The 19,120-nt window shown below is 33.8% G+C and overlaps 1 protein-coding gene across 1 annotated transcript in view; it reads right to left on the minus strand.

Moving 5' to 3' along the window:
• Positions 1-19,120, minus strand: part of LOC102677099 (CUGBP Elav-like family member 2) — a 197,121-nt gene that overhangs the window by 64,231 nt on the left and 113,770 nt on the right. The gene's annotated exons all lie outside the window — the stretch shown is intronic.

Consider the following 19,120-nt stretch of genomic DNA (forward strand, 5'->3'; position numbering starts at 1 on the left):
TTACACAAGAAAATTATCATGGATGGAAGATTGCAACGATGTTCCTCTTTTTTATTCTCTTTCGAACGAAATTATCGTCGAAGATAATTAAAATTTGAAACGTATACTGAACATTTTGAATACGTTTTTATTCTTCCTTAATTTTTTCATCATGCTCATCTTTTTTCAAATCTCTATACATTGCGAAATATAATAATAATAATAATAATATGATAATAATAATAATAATAATAATAAATATAATATAATATAATATATATAATATAATATAATAATAATAATAATAATAATATGAGAAAAAATATGAGAAATAACGGAATCCACCGTTTCCAATTCAATTACTTGTTTCCTTTTCAGTATTTCGTAAGAAACAAGCCTTTAGAATAACCGAACTGCGTGTTGATCTTCCATCGGGCTTCTGAATTATTTAAAAGTGACACAAAGCGATTATCTCATACAATGTAAATTTATCTTTTTCCTTCCTTTTTCTTTTTTTTTTTTTTCGGTCTACTATACCGCAGTCTATAGAATAACATATTCGTTTCTAGTAAATGTAAAATAATTCTTGATACCTTTGTACACTGCAAACGCGAATAAAATATTTTATTATAGAACATAAAAATTGCATCGTATAACTTGGTGATTAAAATGCGACGCATATTTATCATGTTGCATAAATAATTTTAATGCATATTCGTTATATGAAATGCAAATTTTTAATTCAACGATTATTTTTTGCCCCTTGTGAAGTATTTTTATTATTAACATCTTAGGTGATGTATTATTATTATTATTATTATTATTAAATTATTTTTCATAGTAATAGATGTGGAAAAAATGGATAAAAAATTATCACTTGTGGACAATCTAATAATAATACGATAATACAATAGAACACTTAAAATTACTTATCTGTATGGAAATTACAAATTATCGTATAAAAATAAATATAATGGAATATATAATATATTTTACATATTTTACATTTATATAATGATATACGTTAAAAAAAAATTTCATATTTTTCATTCTATTTTATTTCATTCTGGAAAAAGTAAAATTTAAAAAAAAAAAATATAAACAGATAATAATATTGAATATCATATCACGATATATATATATATATATATATAATTTCCAATCAACCATTATATTATCACTATTTAATTTTTCTTAACCACGTAGATGATTTATATATTAATCGTATCATTATCATGTGAATAATTTCCAATTCTGTGGCCAAGTCGGTGACTCACCAACCGATAAACGCCGTCGCAACAACCGTGTCGCGCTACCCAAACAAATTACTCATTCTTGTTTCTCAATGTCGAAAATCTAGAGAAAGTATATAACGTTGAATAAGAATTGAAAATTTTTTCAAAAAGTCTAGAAAAATTTCCCTCCCTCGTTCACGATCTCCTTCATTCACACTTTTAATCTCTCTCCTAGATTGAAATATTGAATTTCACTTCGAAAATTTAATTTTGATACAAAACGTAATAAATAAAACTCGTCTTCGACTCATGATTAAATATATAACGAGAACAGGATAATAGTACATCTCACGCATTGAAAACATCGATAAATCGATCATCGTTCGTTTTCAATCTCCACACCGAGTTAGTTTGTTGGATCGATCCATCGAGAAAATCGATCTTCGTTAACAATAAATGATCGAACTGTGGAAAGAGTCGTCTTATCGCGAGAAATTTAGTTCGAAATCTCACTTTTGAAGAAGGCAACTTTTAAATTTTCCCGCGAGAAAAATATTTATCGAATATATAAATGTAATACGATTGAAAAAATTCTATCGATATAACAAAACTAAAATATAGAAAACGAATATTGAAAACAATTTCTTCGAAATAATAATACACAAAATAAGCAACCTACTATCACGTATCTACATTTACTTATTTAAATTTCGCGCAATCTACGCGAATCTACGTTTCCTAACCTCAAATCTTCTCTTCGATTAAACTGAAGAAAAACGGAAGAAAAACTTGGACGAAAGAAAACTCGCTCTCGAAACACCACCACTCCAAGTGAATCCACTATATCATCCATTCCTATACACGATTCAAAAAGTTCAAACGACAATGATCGTTCCACCAAACGAACTCTCGATCGCGTGTTTACAAAGGGACTGCGCCACGCTCCTCACCTCGACATTTTAATTCCATGCAAGAGGGACAGAAGCAGCACACACACACACACACACACGTAGAGGTCCGTCGTGTCGATGACTACCAGTCGATTCAACAGAGGGCACGAGGTCATCGTTGGCATCGAAGTTTCATGGATATTTGTGGCCTGTTGTCTCCCTTCTCGAGCTGGATGATGCATTATTTATACGTGGCCGCGCGTATCGCATACATCGTCATCACAGAAGTGACGCATTATCGATGGGGATCCACGCGTCGACGATGCTGCGCCGCCAAGTTTGCGAGGATATTTTTTCTCTTCATATATCAGGAATTTCATCAATTATAGGATCGTTAAATTTAATAGTTACAATTATAATAATAAAAAATTTTTCACTAAATTATCATCAAATTTCATTATTTCCATGATCAGTTTTTATTACAGCAATTTTATTAATTATATCTCTACAATTATAGGATCGTTAAATTTAATAGTTACAATTACAATAATAAAAAATTTTTCATTAAATTATCATCAAATTTCATTATTTCCATGATCAGTTTTTATTAATTATATCTCTACCAGTATTAGCAGGTGCTATTACAATATTACTATTTGATCGAAATTTTAACACTTCATTTTTTGATCCAATTTTATATCAACACTTATTTTGATTTGATAGACGGTGGATACAGAGAACGTTCGATTTTTATTCGAATTTCCGGCCACGATCACACCGTATCTATCCATTCTTTCGAGCCGTGCCGCCTCGTAGATCGAATAAATTTGATCGTGGATTCCATCGTACTTCCGTTCGATCGATCGATCTTTTCCATCGATTTTTAACGAATATTATTATTTTTTTTTTATGAAAAAGGCAAATTTATCATGGAATCTTTCTATAATATGAGACGATAAAATTTCGTTCGACGCGTGATAAATAAATACGTGATGAATTTTTCATCGAAATTTTTGATAAAAATTTAAGGTTATCGAGAAAAAGACATGGAAAGATCGGAAATGGACGGTACAAGAAATATAGAGAGACGTGTGTATATATATATTTGGCATCGATTACCAAACAGTTGAGCAACGCAACACCAAGATAAGCAATGAGTGGAGAGCATAGATGCAACGAGAGAAGAGGCGGGAGACAATGTACGCGTTCCATTATTCATGGGCGCATTTGCTTTCTTAGTAAGATCTCTTTTCAAGAAAGAGAGAGAGAGGAGGGAAGGAAGAGGGAGGGAGGGCTTCTTAACATAGAAATAGCACGGCTATTCCTCGAAGCCGGTAATAAACCTTTTAGGTAGATTTTTTATCTTCTTTTCCTTTTTTTTCTCTTTATCAAGCCTCACGACACGATTGTCGTGGATGAATTCATCTTTTGAATTTGTTAACGTGTTAATCGCTGATCGAATATTCTAACTGTTATCCAATATCTTAATCCGATTTGAAGAAATTTTAATTCAATTTAACAACGAAGAAAATTATCTTCGTAGATGATTAACGCTGCGTTCAATTAAAATTTATATATATATATACCTCTCTCTTATCGAAATGTTAAGTTTATTAATAAAAAAAAAAAGAAGGAAAGTATGGTCCTTTCTGATAAAATAATTAATGGGGAGAGAAAAAAAAAAGAGGCGATAATAGTTCGGATAATCTCGGGTGCGCGATTGGTGCCGCAATATATCAATCTCTGTCTCGGTCGAATCTTTTGACTAATTGCCATAATTAATGCGTTGCGGAGGAATTATATACGATTTCCATCCGTTTTAATGCTGCTCTCTCCATTGTACCCGCTCGTATTTTCCGACGCCAACGTCGACAGCGTCGAATAAGCGGCACACGATAAATCGATCTATCAACACGGATCCCGAAACCGTGATGGTGGTCGTCCCAATCCACCTGTGTTTCGTGATTTCGAGTCATCCTTCCATTTTGGCCGACATTCCTCGGTATTAAATCTCTTGCTTATATTGTTGCACAGGGCAGAGCATTCCTGGGCTCGAGAAACCGTTCTTCCGCGCCAACTGTTACATTAATTCCCGCCTACGCTGTGATTCTTGATTCTTCGACTACTAGAAAATCTTGCATAGGCAGCGTCTGCTCACGTTCGAATTCAATTAAATTCCAATCTTTCTTCGTATTATTATTATATTCATCGATTTATATGCGGTTTTTTTTTATTTAAAAATTATTCGATCAATTATTCGAATACGACAGAGGAGACGTTTTATTTTACACGATCTACTCCACCCGAATTACAAACAACAAAGGAGACGCGGCGGTAAAATTATTTGCATCATGCGTGTAAACGTTATACGAGGGGAGAGGGGGTCTCTCTTTCTCTCTTTGTCTCAATATGAATTTGATGAAACGCGCAAATGCCAATGCGCGTGTTAAAACAGAGTACAGAGGTAATAAAATAATTCGAAAGCCATTACATTATACGTAATAACGCGAAAGTACATTAATAATAATGTGAAACAATAATAATAATAATAATAATAATAACAATAATAACAATAATAATAATAATAATTGAGAACCTTTAGTATATACGATACAAGGGTTATCCAATACGCCCCACAACTCGTCCTCTCTTTCTCTCTGTTACATAATAATTCACCGATATTATCGACACGACGAACGTAACATTTAAAATTTGCCGCGAAAATTAAGAACCAATTCGAGTTCGCTCTTGATTACCCGTTTCGTTTCCTTGTAAAATTTTATTCATAAAAAAAATAAAAAAGAATTGTGATATATATATTTATCTCAAGAGAAGGAGGTGCTGGTCTTGACAGATTGAACGGAAACACGTACACAATACAGTGGATACTAATTGAAAATCATCGACATGGGTGTCGGGAATTCGAAAATCGAGATGGATGACTACGAATAAGCCTGTTAGGTTCGTATGCATTCGTGATTAGCTGACCTTCCACCCCTCCATTTCCAGCGAAATGGATTTTCCACCCATGAAATAATTGATGACGGTTGAAAGGCTTTCCTTGTGACCGAATGTAACCGAGAATAATGCATTCGAATTCGCGGTACTCGGTTGTAAATTAAAAATACGCTGACAATAACGCGTTTCCGTGTTTCGCCGTTGTTTCCATTGTACACGGCGAGCAACAAATGGCGGCCGAAAAATGAAACGAACAATTTTGCAACGGGAAAATATTCGAAAAATTGCATCTCGATTGAGTCACAGTGGCAAATGTTTAAAAAAAAAGAAAGAAAGAAAGAAAAAGAAACGAAAGTGTTCTTAGTATACTCGAACACTCGTCGCGTCGCGTATTTATAATAATAAATATTTATTATTGCAAAAATATTGTTCCAATTGTTCCGAAACAATTGTTGAAAAACGTTGGGAATTCGTGCGTGTAAATAAATGCGTTTAAGATAAAAATAACGAAATTTAGAGAGCTTAAATATTTTGTGTATTGTCCGCGCGATAAATAACGAAAACTTGACAATAAAAGATAGTACGTTAAATAAATACGAAGCTATAAGAACATGTATAAATACTGAGTGCACATAGGAATTTTACACAGGAACTGGGAACATTTCATGTTTCGCTGTTTTACTTTCAACAAAAAAAAAAAAAAGAAAAACAAAAGAGAATATAAGATAAAATAAATTCAAAATGTACAATATTCTTTTTGACACGTTTTAGGTTATCATAAGGATAAATATATAGACTTTTCATGAAAATTGTACATATACATATATTTTTTTTTCTATAAAAATACACGATATAGTAACAAATTCAATGTAATCAAATTTTATATCTTTTTTTTTCAACAATTAACATTCTAAGTTTATTAATTGGAAAGTAAATATTTTTTTGGATTTGTTATCTTTATGAGTAACACGTTTTATGAGGCTTTCTTTGGTTCAAAGATAAGAGTTTTTCATCGATTATTGTGTCAAAAAGAAAAAAAAAGAATTTTTACATATAATGTAATTTTGTAAGAATTTGGAACGAGGAACAAAATTTGATGAAAGTTTAAATGATTTAAATCAACAATAAACCAACAAATTCGTATAGATTTTTAAAAATTATCCACTTGGAAAATAAGAGGTATCGATCAAACGATCGTTCAACCTGAATGAACCATCTATGCGCGAATAAATATACCGGATCGTGAAAATTCTTCGATTTTCATCAAAATTCCAAAGAATCCTCGAATACTTCTCGTCTTTCAACATCCATGCAGAAATAACATCTAGCTCTACGCTTTGCTTCGTTACAAGATCAATGAATGGCTGGCAAATCAGGTATTTAGGATACACGAATATCCGTTCATTCCAAATTCCCTTCGATGCGTAATACGCTTTGGCAGCGTTGCTCATCTTTTCGTTTATCTACGTTTCATTTCTTCTTCTTTTTTTTTCTCGGCTCGCAATGCCTTTTTCTTATCGCGAATTGCGATGAAAACAATATAAAACAGTAGATATATCGTACAATAACGTACGTTATTTCTTTTTACGATTCCGTCTTCCACAATAACTTGTCTAGCCTTTATCTTAATTATCCCATTTATGTGTTCAGCTCATTTAATCCATTACCACAACTGTTCTCCAAAAAAACCTATGCTCTTTGAAATTATACTCCTTCTGTAGGAGCAATATATAAAAAAGTAATATAAAAAACTAACAATCTTGTAATTAATTGCTCGAACTATTTATATTCAAGCAATCATCAACGGTAAATGAAATAAATATTTCTATGATATAATAATTTCCAAAGAGGATATCGTTACGCATATTTGTTACGCTAAATTAAATTAGAGTAATGAGAAGGAAAACTTGCGTGGATAAATTGAGTGGTTGAGTGGAGCAACAATTTTATTACGCGATACCCATTAAATACCGGTTGCGACGTATATAAGACGGGCGTGTAGTGAAGCAACAGCGTACGCGGCTTATAGAGAGAGAGAGTGAGAGAGAGAGAGCTGTGTATAAATATTTGGCCGAGTTCCAATCTTCTTCTACACGATTCCGAGTTGGTCGCGGGACCAACAAGCGCGTCTCTCTGCGTTTTCTCGAACGGCGAGAGCCACTTGTAAAAGGCTGTGATGACGCGTCTCGTTTCTGAACGCGCCTCTTCCTGCCGGACCAAAACGTACAATGGGACCGATAATGGGGCGAGAATAAGTCAAGGTATTCAGGTGTAGGATGTTCTCTTGGATGTCGTGGATGTCGATTTTTCGGTGGTGCAGCTTGTGTACAAATTTTATTTGTCATTGGCCCGTCTCCTTTGCGCGTGTTCATCTTTGTTTCCGTTGTCGTGTTCGTGCGTATTAGTATTCCGTTGAAATTCCACGGTTAATTTTGTTCCTCTTGTGGGATGTTTCTTCCTTTTCGCTTTCCTTCTCGATCCTTCGACGCAGAATTTTCTATTTCGTGTAGAAGGATTCGACGAAAATTCCACGAAATTCAACGGTTTTTCTCTAATTTTTTCTTTTTCTTCTCCTCGAAAATGAGATGAAGGGAGGTCTCATATATTTTTATCTCGTGACCATATAGAACACCGATTTTCTCCTTATCCACGATAATAAAATTCCAAGATTCGATTTCTCAATTTTTTTCTTTTTAATTCCGAATTTTCTCAACAACGATTTCAATGTAACGAGAAGCTATTGGTTCAATATACATTTTGGCAACTTGCACGATAATAAAATTCCAAGATCCAATTCCGATTTTCAAAAAATTTTTACTTTTTAATTCCAAATTTTCTCAATAACGATTTCAATATAACAAGAAGCCATTCAATATTTTGGCAACTTGCACGATAATAAAATTCCAAGATTCGATTTCTCAAATTTTTCTCTTTTTAATTCCAAATTTTCTCAACAACGATTTCAATATAACGAGAAGTCATTGGTTCAACATACATTTTGGCAACTTGCACGATAATAAAATTCCAAGATCCGATTCCGATTTTCAAAAAATTTTTACTTTTTAATTCCAAATTTTCTCAACAGTGATTTCAATATAACGAGAAGCCAATTAAAAAAATTCGTTCAATATTTTGGCAACTTGCACGATAATAAAATTTCAAGATTCGATTTCTCAATTTTTTCTCTTTTTAATTCCGAATTTTCTCAACAGTGATTTCAATATAACGAGAAGCCAATAAAAAAAATTCGTTCAATATTTTGGCAACTTTTGCGATAATAAAAATTCCAGGATATCCGATTCGGATTTTTCAGAAAATTTTCACTCTTCAAATTCGATAATTTCCTCGCCCCCCTGAAAAGTCGCAAAAGAACGGACGGGGAGCGGAAGTTACATATGTAACACGCGTTTCCGATTCTGATGGCGACAATGGGCGGAGAGATTAACGCGATGCATTTCTACGTTCCCCAGGCTGACACGGCTTCGCGTATTCGATTCGAATGCGTTTGGCATTCGTTCGAGACGGAATACCGAGAAACGAATACGCTGATATTTTCCACGGGCCGTGGAATACGAGAGAGAACTGGCTACCTGACTCGATATCGATGGCCATCGGTATCTCGATCCTCCCCCATCGCGTTAACGATTCCATCCGCGACTCCTTTTCTCTCCTTTGCATTCCCTCCAACCACCTCCATTGATCTTTCCCCGATCCTTGTTAATCGTTAATTAAGCAGAACGTTGTCACGCGTTTGAATATTTATATTCGTAGATTATAATAACCAATAGATTTAAAATTTTAAATCAATTTTGAAACAAAATTCGTTCATCTCGTTCCCTGTGAAATCGCGTCACTTGGAAATTTGGAGAGTAATCTTTCTCGTATCAGAATCCTCAAAGCAACATTTCTTTTCGATCCAGATGAGAAGTAAAATTTTTCCAATCTCCAAGATGTGACGAGAACACGATGGATCGTCTAAATTCTTCGAAGAACGATAAACACGAGTTTCCAGTTTGCGACGAAATCTTCAACCTCCATCGTACCCGTGATTTTAATCATTTTGGCCCAATTACCTTTTACGCTCGATGAAATGGCGGCGTCCTTTCAATTCGAAACTCGAAACACGCCCCCTCGATTTTCCTACGCGGGACGCCACTCGCATTATTAAACGCGTCCCATTGTGAGGAAAAACGTTGAATAGGGGGCGCGTGATTTGAGGAATCACGATTTCGAACGCGCCGCGATATCGATGAAGGAGGATTAATTAGAGGAGGGTTTGGCTTGGTGTAAAATATAATTTATACTGCGTACGATGAATTTTAATATTTTCGAACGAAAAATATCGTTGTTGTTGTTGTTGTTATGTGAAAATTTGTCCATAAAAGACAAATGATAATTGTTGAAAAATGTTTCAAAAAGATACATTCTTCGACGTAAATGGAATTTTATTTTATTATATTTCGAGATATCGAGATCTTTTGTCTTTTGTTGATGAAATCTTGAGAATTTAATTCGCGGTTCTTTTTAATCCAATTTTGTATCGTTGTGCGAGAAATACGGCAACACTAGAATGCATAAATATATACACACGCGTGGTAAATTTAAAATAGATGTAAATTTTTGATAAGCAACACTTTTATCCATCCGCAGAAGATAACAAGATTAAATAAATAAAACGCCGCAAATTTGTTTATCCGCTGAAATTAACCGCTGAACGTGAAATATTTAAGAGAACAGGAACTGAGAAAGATTTTATTTTACGTAAATAAATATTCGATGGTATCAGAAAAAAGAAAAACTCGAGGCCCTTAAGCTTAAGATAATATTCTTACCAACAAACTGTGATAAATAAATAAATTATCGATTTCGAAGGAGCAATTAAACAATTTTGTTATAGAATTTAAAATTTTATGTATTTTTATTATTCAATGTTGCAGCAACATTACTTTAAATATTTTTGTAAACGCGTAATTAAATATATTTTTATTTATTGTTTTCAGGGAACAAATTTCTTCGAAGAAGAAGAGACAGATCTGGAAACCAACTCGCCTATCATTCCACGAGTGAACTTCGAACGACCTGAACTAGAAATTTGGCAGAGTTGGATCTATTTATCTGATCCTCGTGATCCACTTTTCGTGAGTTTGCATATTCAACCGAGACGAAACTTCAACCGAATAAAGTCTCGTCAATAATCCGTCAAGAGCGTTTCTCTCCCAATGATTTCTTCAATTTTTTAATCGTAAAAAGAAGAAAAAAGAAACGAGAATAATTTTTAGAGAAAACTATTTATCTGCTGGAAAGATTGAAAATAATTTGGAAACTGTAAATTATTCGTGAAAGAAATATCATCGATGTAATATCAGTTGTCGAAAGGAACAAAAATCATTATAACCAACGAATTATTAAAATAACACTAAAAAAAATCAAGAAAGAGAGAGAATTTAGGTACACAGAAATTGCTCCATCAACCCCTCCCTTTATAATAAATTCGATCAACGTTACAGATCGTTCCACGGGAGCGAAGAAGCCGAATTTAATAATCACAATCACTTATTTGCTTATGAATTTTTGATCATTTTTGTACCCTCTCCTTGACATTCGCACGACAGAGTTACAGAGAAGGAAATGGGAATGGCGGAGGCAGGGGAGGGGGTAGAGGGAATTGGTCGAAGTCAGTGCATGTTCACTTTAAGCGGAGTGTTTGCCAAGTCATGTTTCATTGATGGGGGTTTGGAAGGTTCTTCGAGGACACTTGACGGCGAGGAAGCTGAGGCGAAAAATCAGGCGTGTGTTTTGCATTATAAATTCGCCCCTCCCCCCAATATACACCCGCATACTCGTTTATTATTCATTACGATCACCCGTGTGCAAATAGGATATAATAATAACCGTCCCCCCTTTTTCTCTCTCCTCGAATTTCAATTTTTGGAAAAAAAAAAAACGAAACTTTTTTCCTAGGAGAAATAAATTAGATATAAAAATTTTCTCAACAACTTTTCGAGTAAGTAACGAGTATATAAGATAAATTTTATCAAATACGATTAATGATGAGGTGTAGCTGGAATATAGTCAGGAAAGGGAAGAGAAAAATGGATTCGTGTAAGTGGAGAACGAAAGAGAGGAGGGATAGGAGTATTATTAAAGGGGGTATATTTTCCCCCAATTTCTTTCTTTTTTTTTTTAATCAAACAAACGAAGAAAAGCGATTCAGTATTTCACTTCGGTTAAATTTCTCTTCCTCTGCAAAACCATTTGCATTTTGAACATTGCGTGTTTGACGTTTTCTGGAGAGGATTATTAAACCTTCAATTCATCCGACAAGTAGTTAAAAGTTTCGTTTAATCAAAAGGATATACGAAATATATCATCGTTGATATATGTGGAATGAAAAATGTGCGATGATGGAATCGAATGTTTTTTTTAATATATGTATTTAATATAGAAAAATTGTCCAAATAAGGGACGAATAAAAGATATTTCCTCGATGAAAAGTTGGTTTAAACATGGTTTAAAAAGAGTTTGTAAGAGGTAGCTATCCTACGAGAACGGTTATAATTAACGTAGTTAATTATAGGTATTGCAACCAAGATTAATTACTATGGTAAACAATTTTTCGAGATATTATATATAGAGAGAGTGCAAAAGGTGTCAGACGTAACGTTATTAGAACGGCAACTTTTTCCTTTTTTTTGGATTTCTTTTTGCAGAGAAGCTTTTCAACGGAGGATCGAACGATTAATTATCTTTTTTACCAAGAAAAGATTAATTGCGCCATCGTGAAATATTCGAAAATATTACGCGAAACATCTGTTTATAATATAAATGGACAACTATAACTTGAGGGGAGAAAAATTATACAAGAGATCGAAACATTACATTGAGATCTCGAAATTTTGATTTCCAGAATTTTTCGAATTCGAATGAAATATATCGAATTGAATTATTTATATATCCCGAATTATCGAAATCAAGAAGATTATTCTAAAACCGTGTTCAGAAAAAAATAAATCTGGATTTCCGAAGTTTCATGATGTTTCGACGAATTTAAAATTCAGAATTTTCAAAGATTATCTCTGTTTGATATCTTTTAACATATTAAATTCGAATTTATATATTTTCTTTAATTCCATCTCTCTTGAAAATCCTACTCACGAGAGTTACAAAAAAACCCACCAATTTGCTCGAATTTATTATCTGCCAAAGAAATAAACCCACCCTTTGGTATCTCGAAACGAAATAATAATACAACGCGCGAGTTATCCAAAAGTTTTCGAGATTTTCGAAAAGAAAGAGAGAAAGAGAAGGAGAAAATAAAAAAATATAGCGATCAATTTTCGGATTGAAACAAACAATTTTCTAAGCAAAGGACACGCGTGTTTTATCATGAAAAAAAAGAAAAACGAAAAACGAAAATAAATAAACAGTAATCCATCAACGAAACGCGAGAGAAAATCGCGGCATAAACGTCGACACGAATCTTCAATTCATCGATTTATTCAAAAAAAAAAAAAGGATGCCTCGCTACGTGTAAAAGAGAAGGTAGAGGAAGAGTTATTCCGCTATTTTCGTTTTATTCCTTCCCCTCCCCCTCCTCGTAGATCTCTTTTTCCCCGAGGTTACACCACATCCGGGTGACACCTCGAATGAATATTCATTTCTCGTCCACTCCTTTTAGTTTCGTTGGCGTTTAGGTTAGCTCGTTCGGTTGGGAATAGTTATCATAGTTCTCCAAAAACTACGTGTCAACTACGATATTACACAGATGTAGAGCGCTGTTTTTCTTCTCGTTTTATCGTTCGATAATGGCCGGTAAATAAAAATCCTTTTGCAGAAAACGACGAATTGAATCCAATCCACGAGAAAAGGGATTCGAAGACTGGATTTGTACGAAGATGATTTTGTTTCGGATGATCGGAGGGGGGGCGAGGGATTGTTCTTGCGTTATATAAAAATAAAACTGAAGAGGAAATTGTTGGATCTCTTTTTCACTTTTAGTATATCAGATCCGTTTTCGTTTATTCGTAATGAATTTGTCACAAGTTAATCGATTTGAAGAAGAAAATAACGATCCTATTTAATATTATTCTCTCTCAGTCTCGAAATTGAAAAAGAAAATCGATATTTAATGAAGCAATGAAGGCGAACGAGTCGTGTAAAAATGTTGTTCCGTATGCGAAAAATGTGTGTGCTCGACACATTCTTTTTTTTTTTTTTTCCTTCCAATTTCCAAAGCTCGTTTTTTAATAAGAAAATAAAGTTTCAAAATTCATGGAATATACATGAACGCTTTTGAATAATCACCAACTGAATAAATATGCAACAAGACTGCGTGTTCTACACCGATTGATCGATTCGAAAACGTAGAATACAGAGGAAGAGGGGGGGAAAAAAATTACGGTTCAAAATTGCGGTTAAATCTTCTCTCTCTTTCTCTCTCTCGATTTATAATTTGGAGGAAGGGAGGAGGGGGGAAGACAGACCCCTGGAACCTGGAAGCTTCCCGAAAGCAAAATGTTCGATTATTCGTTATCCTCTCGAAACACTACGCCATTTCAACGTGTCTCGTTTCCGACGAGCGCACGCGGTTCGCGTACGAGCAACTTTCGTTCGCCTCTCTTTCGTTCGATAAGATAAGGCTTATCGCTCGTTTGACCACGAACCGTACACGTTCGTTTCTCCTTCGCGTTTCCTGATCTCGTCGCAGCGAGCGTTTCCGTCTCTCCCGATTTATTACGATTATCATCGAAGACTCAACGCATCGCAAAATTTCTTCTTTTCTTTCTCTTCCTCTTTGTCGTAAAACTTAAAAAAGGAAAAAGAATATATAATACGTGATATAAATATTCGTTAAAAATTTATCTTGTATACGCGAGTGAGTTTTTTGTAAGAAAATGTTCGAGAAAAATTACCTCCTCCTGCATGGTCTTCTTTAAGACACGTTGACTGCCACGCGTGTTTCTAACGAAATTCTCCTTCAGGCCACGTGGTGCGCTGCTGTGCTCAAGTGTACTCCACTACTTCGATATTTTAGTAATGCTAAGAGTCTGATGCTCGCAAGAATGACGTCTCGCATCATTTCTTTCCATTATTGTTCGAGATAGAAATATTGGTAATAGTAATTGTATCGACAATAGTATTGAATAGTAGTACTGATTTATATTGTGTATTTTTATAGTATATTTATCTAATGCCTTTGACTAGTAACAAATGTTCTTCTTAGTAGATTATTATATAAAAATTTATTACATTATTATGCTATATATAAATTATTCGTGTGACTTGTCTATTAGAGGCCAGGATGAGCAGATAATTGTGTCGATGGTCAGAGCACGATATGTTCATAAACTATCTAATTGTCGTATCACCATGATCGACAATAGCATTGAATAGTAATACTAATTTATATAGTATATTTTGGGTATTTTAATTTGGATAATTTAAATTATAATGCCCTTCGTAACAAGTGTACTTCTTAGTTGTAGATTTTTTTATTATATAAAAATTTATTATATTATTATATTATATATTAATATTATTATATATAAAAATTATTCGTGTGGCTTGTCTATTAGAAACCAGGGTGAGCAGAATAATTGTGTCAGAGCACATGTTCATAAATCTAAATAATTATCGTATCACTATGATCTGCAATAGAAGTATTGATAATAGTAATTGTATCGACAATAGTATTGAATAGTAGTACTGATTTATATTATGTATATTTTTATAGTATATTTATCTAATGCCTTCGACTAGTAACAAATGTTCTTCTTAGTAGATTATTATATAAAAATTTATTACATTATTATGCTATATATAAATTATTCGTGTGACTTGTCTATTAGAGGCCAGGATGAGCAGATAATTATGTCGATGATCAGAGCACGATATGTTCATAAACTATTTAATTGTCGTATCACCATGATCCGTAATAGAAGTATTGATAATAGTAATTGTATCGACAATAATATTGAATAGTAACATTGATTTATATAGTATATTTTGGATTTGGATAATTTGGCTTGTCTATTAAAGACAGGCTGAGCAGATAATCAGAACACAGTTCATAAATCTAATTGTCGTATCACCATGATCCGCAATAGAAGTATTGATAATAGTAATTGTATCGACAATAGTATTGAATAGTAATATTGATTTATATAGTATATTTTGGATATTTTAATTTGGATAATTTAGATTATATGTCGAATACCCTTCGACTAGTTGTAACAAATATACTTCTTAAATTATGAATTGTATATAAATTATTCGTGGCTTGTCTATTAGAAACCAATAGATAATCGTGTTCGATGATCAGAGATATGTTCATAAATTATCTAATTGTCGTATCGCCATGAGACTCGTGATAGCCCAAAATTAGAAGATTTAGAGAATTATTAGCAAAATTGTTAAGATTATTCGACTATGACTTCAACAGAGTCAACATAATATCGCCAACATGATATTATAAAAATAATTCTAATATAAATATTACATTGCAAATTATGTTATTCGGATAAAAGATGACAAATGGAGCTATCAAACGCAGAGGAATTTAAAAAAGACAACAATTTTTTGTTCAAATTATTCGGATTGTCAACTTTGTGTAAAATGTTTTAAAATTTTACATTCAAAATAATTTCTTTAATAAATTATTTTTTTATTATTTTTATAACAATTTAATTATTAGTTTTATTACATCCTGCAGAATATCTTTCCAAATCCACCTAAGAAGATCGTTCATAAATAATCAAATAAGCGTCACCTGAATATGACAAAAGAAGACGACGTAATTTTACAGAATATTAAAAAATACTAGAAATCGTAATTGGATCGTAAGAAAAAAAAAATGGAGAAGAAATATCGAAACTCCATCTATTCGATTGAAAAGAAGCGTCACGAATCGTGGAAGACGTGTCGCGATGGAATTTCGAATGATTAATTATTAAATGAAACCAGAACCCATTCTTGGAGGAGACGCATCCGTTGGAGCAAAGAGGAAGGAGAGACACTGCGCGAATTGCACGCTGACTCGTCTCTGCCGAGGTAATCGTAATTACGTCACTCCCGCGCAACGTCAAGGATTGCATTACTCACAACTCGGGGAGATTAAGTATTATGGAAATGTGCCTGATATAACCTGTTTCAACCGCGGCCTCGTTACTCCACTCTTAAAAATTAAGATTAGATTGGATTAATTATGTTTCTCGAATATAATTATAAATGTATTGCGCATTACGTTTTTGTCTCAACCATCCTCGTAAGAAGTGACACCGAGTCACTTTTAATTCAAATCGTAGAATTCTTCAAAAGAAAAACGCGAAAGAATCGACTGCAAACAAAATAAATTCTTGTAATGATTTAGTGAAGGTAGTACATTTCGGAATTCTTTCATTTATTCCACGTAGAATGAAAAATAAATTCGAATAATTTCCATTTATTGCGCGAAATCGATGCATCACCTCGTCCAAAATGGAGATTTGATATCGATAATCCGCCTCTATCTAGAGAGAGAGAGTTCATCAGGAGATGACGTAACCGTGTGGCAACGATCCTGAGAATGGATGGAACGTGGACGAAGCGTAACACGTGACCGAGTGTGTCGTTACTTACGGGAGACACGGCGTCAGCCAAAATAAACAGAATGTCACGGGTATAAATAAAGCTTTCACCTCTCTTCGCGCGACCTCCTCCTCTTTCTTCTTTCTCCTCTCTCTTCCTCTTTTCTTCTCCTTTGGTCAAACGAATTGACGCGCAGCCAGACGCGCGAGAAGGGGTCGTTTGATCGACGTGCCGAGGAGAGGAACTACCCTCCTCCTCCTCCTCCTCCAAAAAAGAAAAACCGTCCATCCGTCCATTAAGCGAGGGAGTAATTATACGAATTTCAGAGATCATTTTTCAAATTCTCTCTCTCTCGGAATTGGAAGAGTTTTCAATTCATTCATTCGATCTGCCGTGTTTCAAGTTTTTCAAAAATCGATCTTCTTTCAAACTTTTTTCCAAGTTTATTTACTCTTTTCGAAATTTTTTCGGTCTCATCAACAACAACGAGTCATTTTATCGGGGTCGATGTGAAAATGAAACGATTCGTGTATTTATTTAACGATTTTCTTTCTTTCCTTTTTTTTTGTCTCGCGAGAATTTCCACTTGGAAAACGCATCGTGTATTTAAAATAAATACATAGGGGTTCTACGGGGTTGCGTTTCCACATCAATTCGCGTGACTCTTTCCTCCTCATCCCCCCCTCCCTAGTCACGTGTATCCGTTATAGCCATGCGGTTTCCGGACAATGTTGCAAAAAAGGGCAGAGAGAAAGAGAGAGAGAGAGAGAGAGAGGGGAAAAAAAGGAAAAATAGGAAAAAAAAGAGAGAGAGAGAGATCGAAAAAATGAGCGCGATTCTTGGTCCAGCTGGGGCCATAGCACGTGACGGGTGTCGTTAATATTTCATTAGCATTCGTTTTTCATCCGTCCAACGCCCGTGCTCCATTTTTATTTCCCTCCATCCCGCATACCACCGTGCCCAGATTTCCATCACTATTGCGCACATTTTTCTACACTTTTGCACAACACACACACACACATATATATGTATTACAGATATTTATTCCCAGTTACTTAAAGGGTGGACTTTTTCTTTTCTCTCTCTCTCTTTTTTTTTTTAATATTTGCCTTGTGTCAATTCAAATGGGGTGCAAAGTGGGAACGTGGGAAGAATTGTTTATTACAAAAATATTGTTCAACATAAGTTGAATATGTGTAATTTCAGTGGAGAGATTGGAAACCACGTCTCTCTCGTAATTTATCGCAATCAAGAGTCGCAAACGGTATTATTCAATAAGACGGGTATATAAAATTTGATATCCTGGGGGAGGGGATGTCTTATCCTTTTCGTTTTCATAGTCGTCTCTTCGTCTTGGCCCGCGATGACGAAGAATGTAGCTCAAAGCTCGTTCATTAAGTGCTAAATTAATTGGCTGAATTGAGGGGGTTTGCGCAGATTGTGCAGTCAAAGAAGACATAATCGAGTCGGGCGAATAAGGAACGAGAAAGGGAAAAAGACATCGAGGAAATGTGCATCGCCTACCCTTTTCTTGTATTACTCTTCTCCATCCGAGGGACACTTTTCCACGATCGATTTTATCATTGAATGATTTTTAGTTCGAAATTAAATATCTTTTTTCCTTTTTTTTTTTCACGTGGATGAGATTCGAAGAAGATTTTTAACGATTTTATTTCTAATATTGATCAAAAGGTTAAAAAATCGATTCTATCATTGAATGATTTTTGGCTTTTTCTCCAGATTCGAAATCAAATATCTTTTTTTTTTTTTTCAAGTGAATGAGATTCGAACAAGATTTTTAACGATTTTATTTCTAATATTGATCGAAAAATGGAAAGATCGATTCTATCATTGAATGATTTTTGACTTCTCTTCTCTTTTTAACGATTTTATTTCTAATATTGATCAAAAGGTTAAAAGATCGATTCTATCATTGAATGATTCTTGGCTTCTCCTCCAAATTAAATATCTTTTTTTCTTTCTTTTTTCACGTGAATGAGATTCGAAGAAGATTTTTAACGATTTTATTTCTAATATTGATCAAAAGGTTAAAAGATCGATTCTATCATTGAATGATTCTTGGCTTCTCCTCCAAATTAAATATCTTTTTTTCTTTCTTTTTTCACGTGAATGAGATTCGAAGAAGATTTTTAACGATTTTAACGATTTCTAATATCGATGGAAAAGTTGAAAAAGTGAAGAAATCGATTCTATTATCTATATTGAATGATTCTTGGCCTCAAGATTCGAAATCAAATATCTTTTTTTCTTTTTTTTTTCACGTGGATGAGATTCGAAATTAAATATCTTTTTTTTCTTTTTTTTTCATGTGGATAAGATTCGAAGAAGATTTTTAACGATTTTATTTCTAATATTGATCAAAAGATTGAAAGATCGATTCTATCATTGAATGATTCTTGGGTCTCTCCTCAAATTAAATATCTTTTTTTCTTTCTTTTTTCACGTGAATGAGATTCGAAGAAGATTTTTAAC

This window comes from Apis dorsata, unplaced genomic scaffold (genome assembly GCF_000469605.1).
Source record: "Apis dorsata unplaced genomic scaffold, Apis dorsata 1.3 scaffold_168, whole genome shotgun sequence".
Taxonomy (NCBI): Eukaryota; Metazoa; Arthropoda; class Insecta; order Hymenoptera; family Apidae; genus Apis; species Apis dorsata.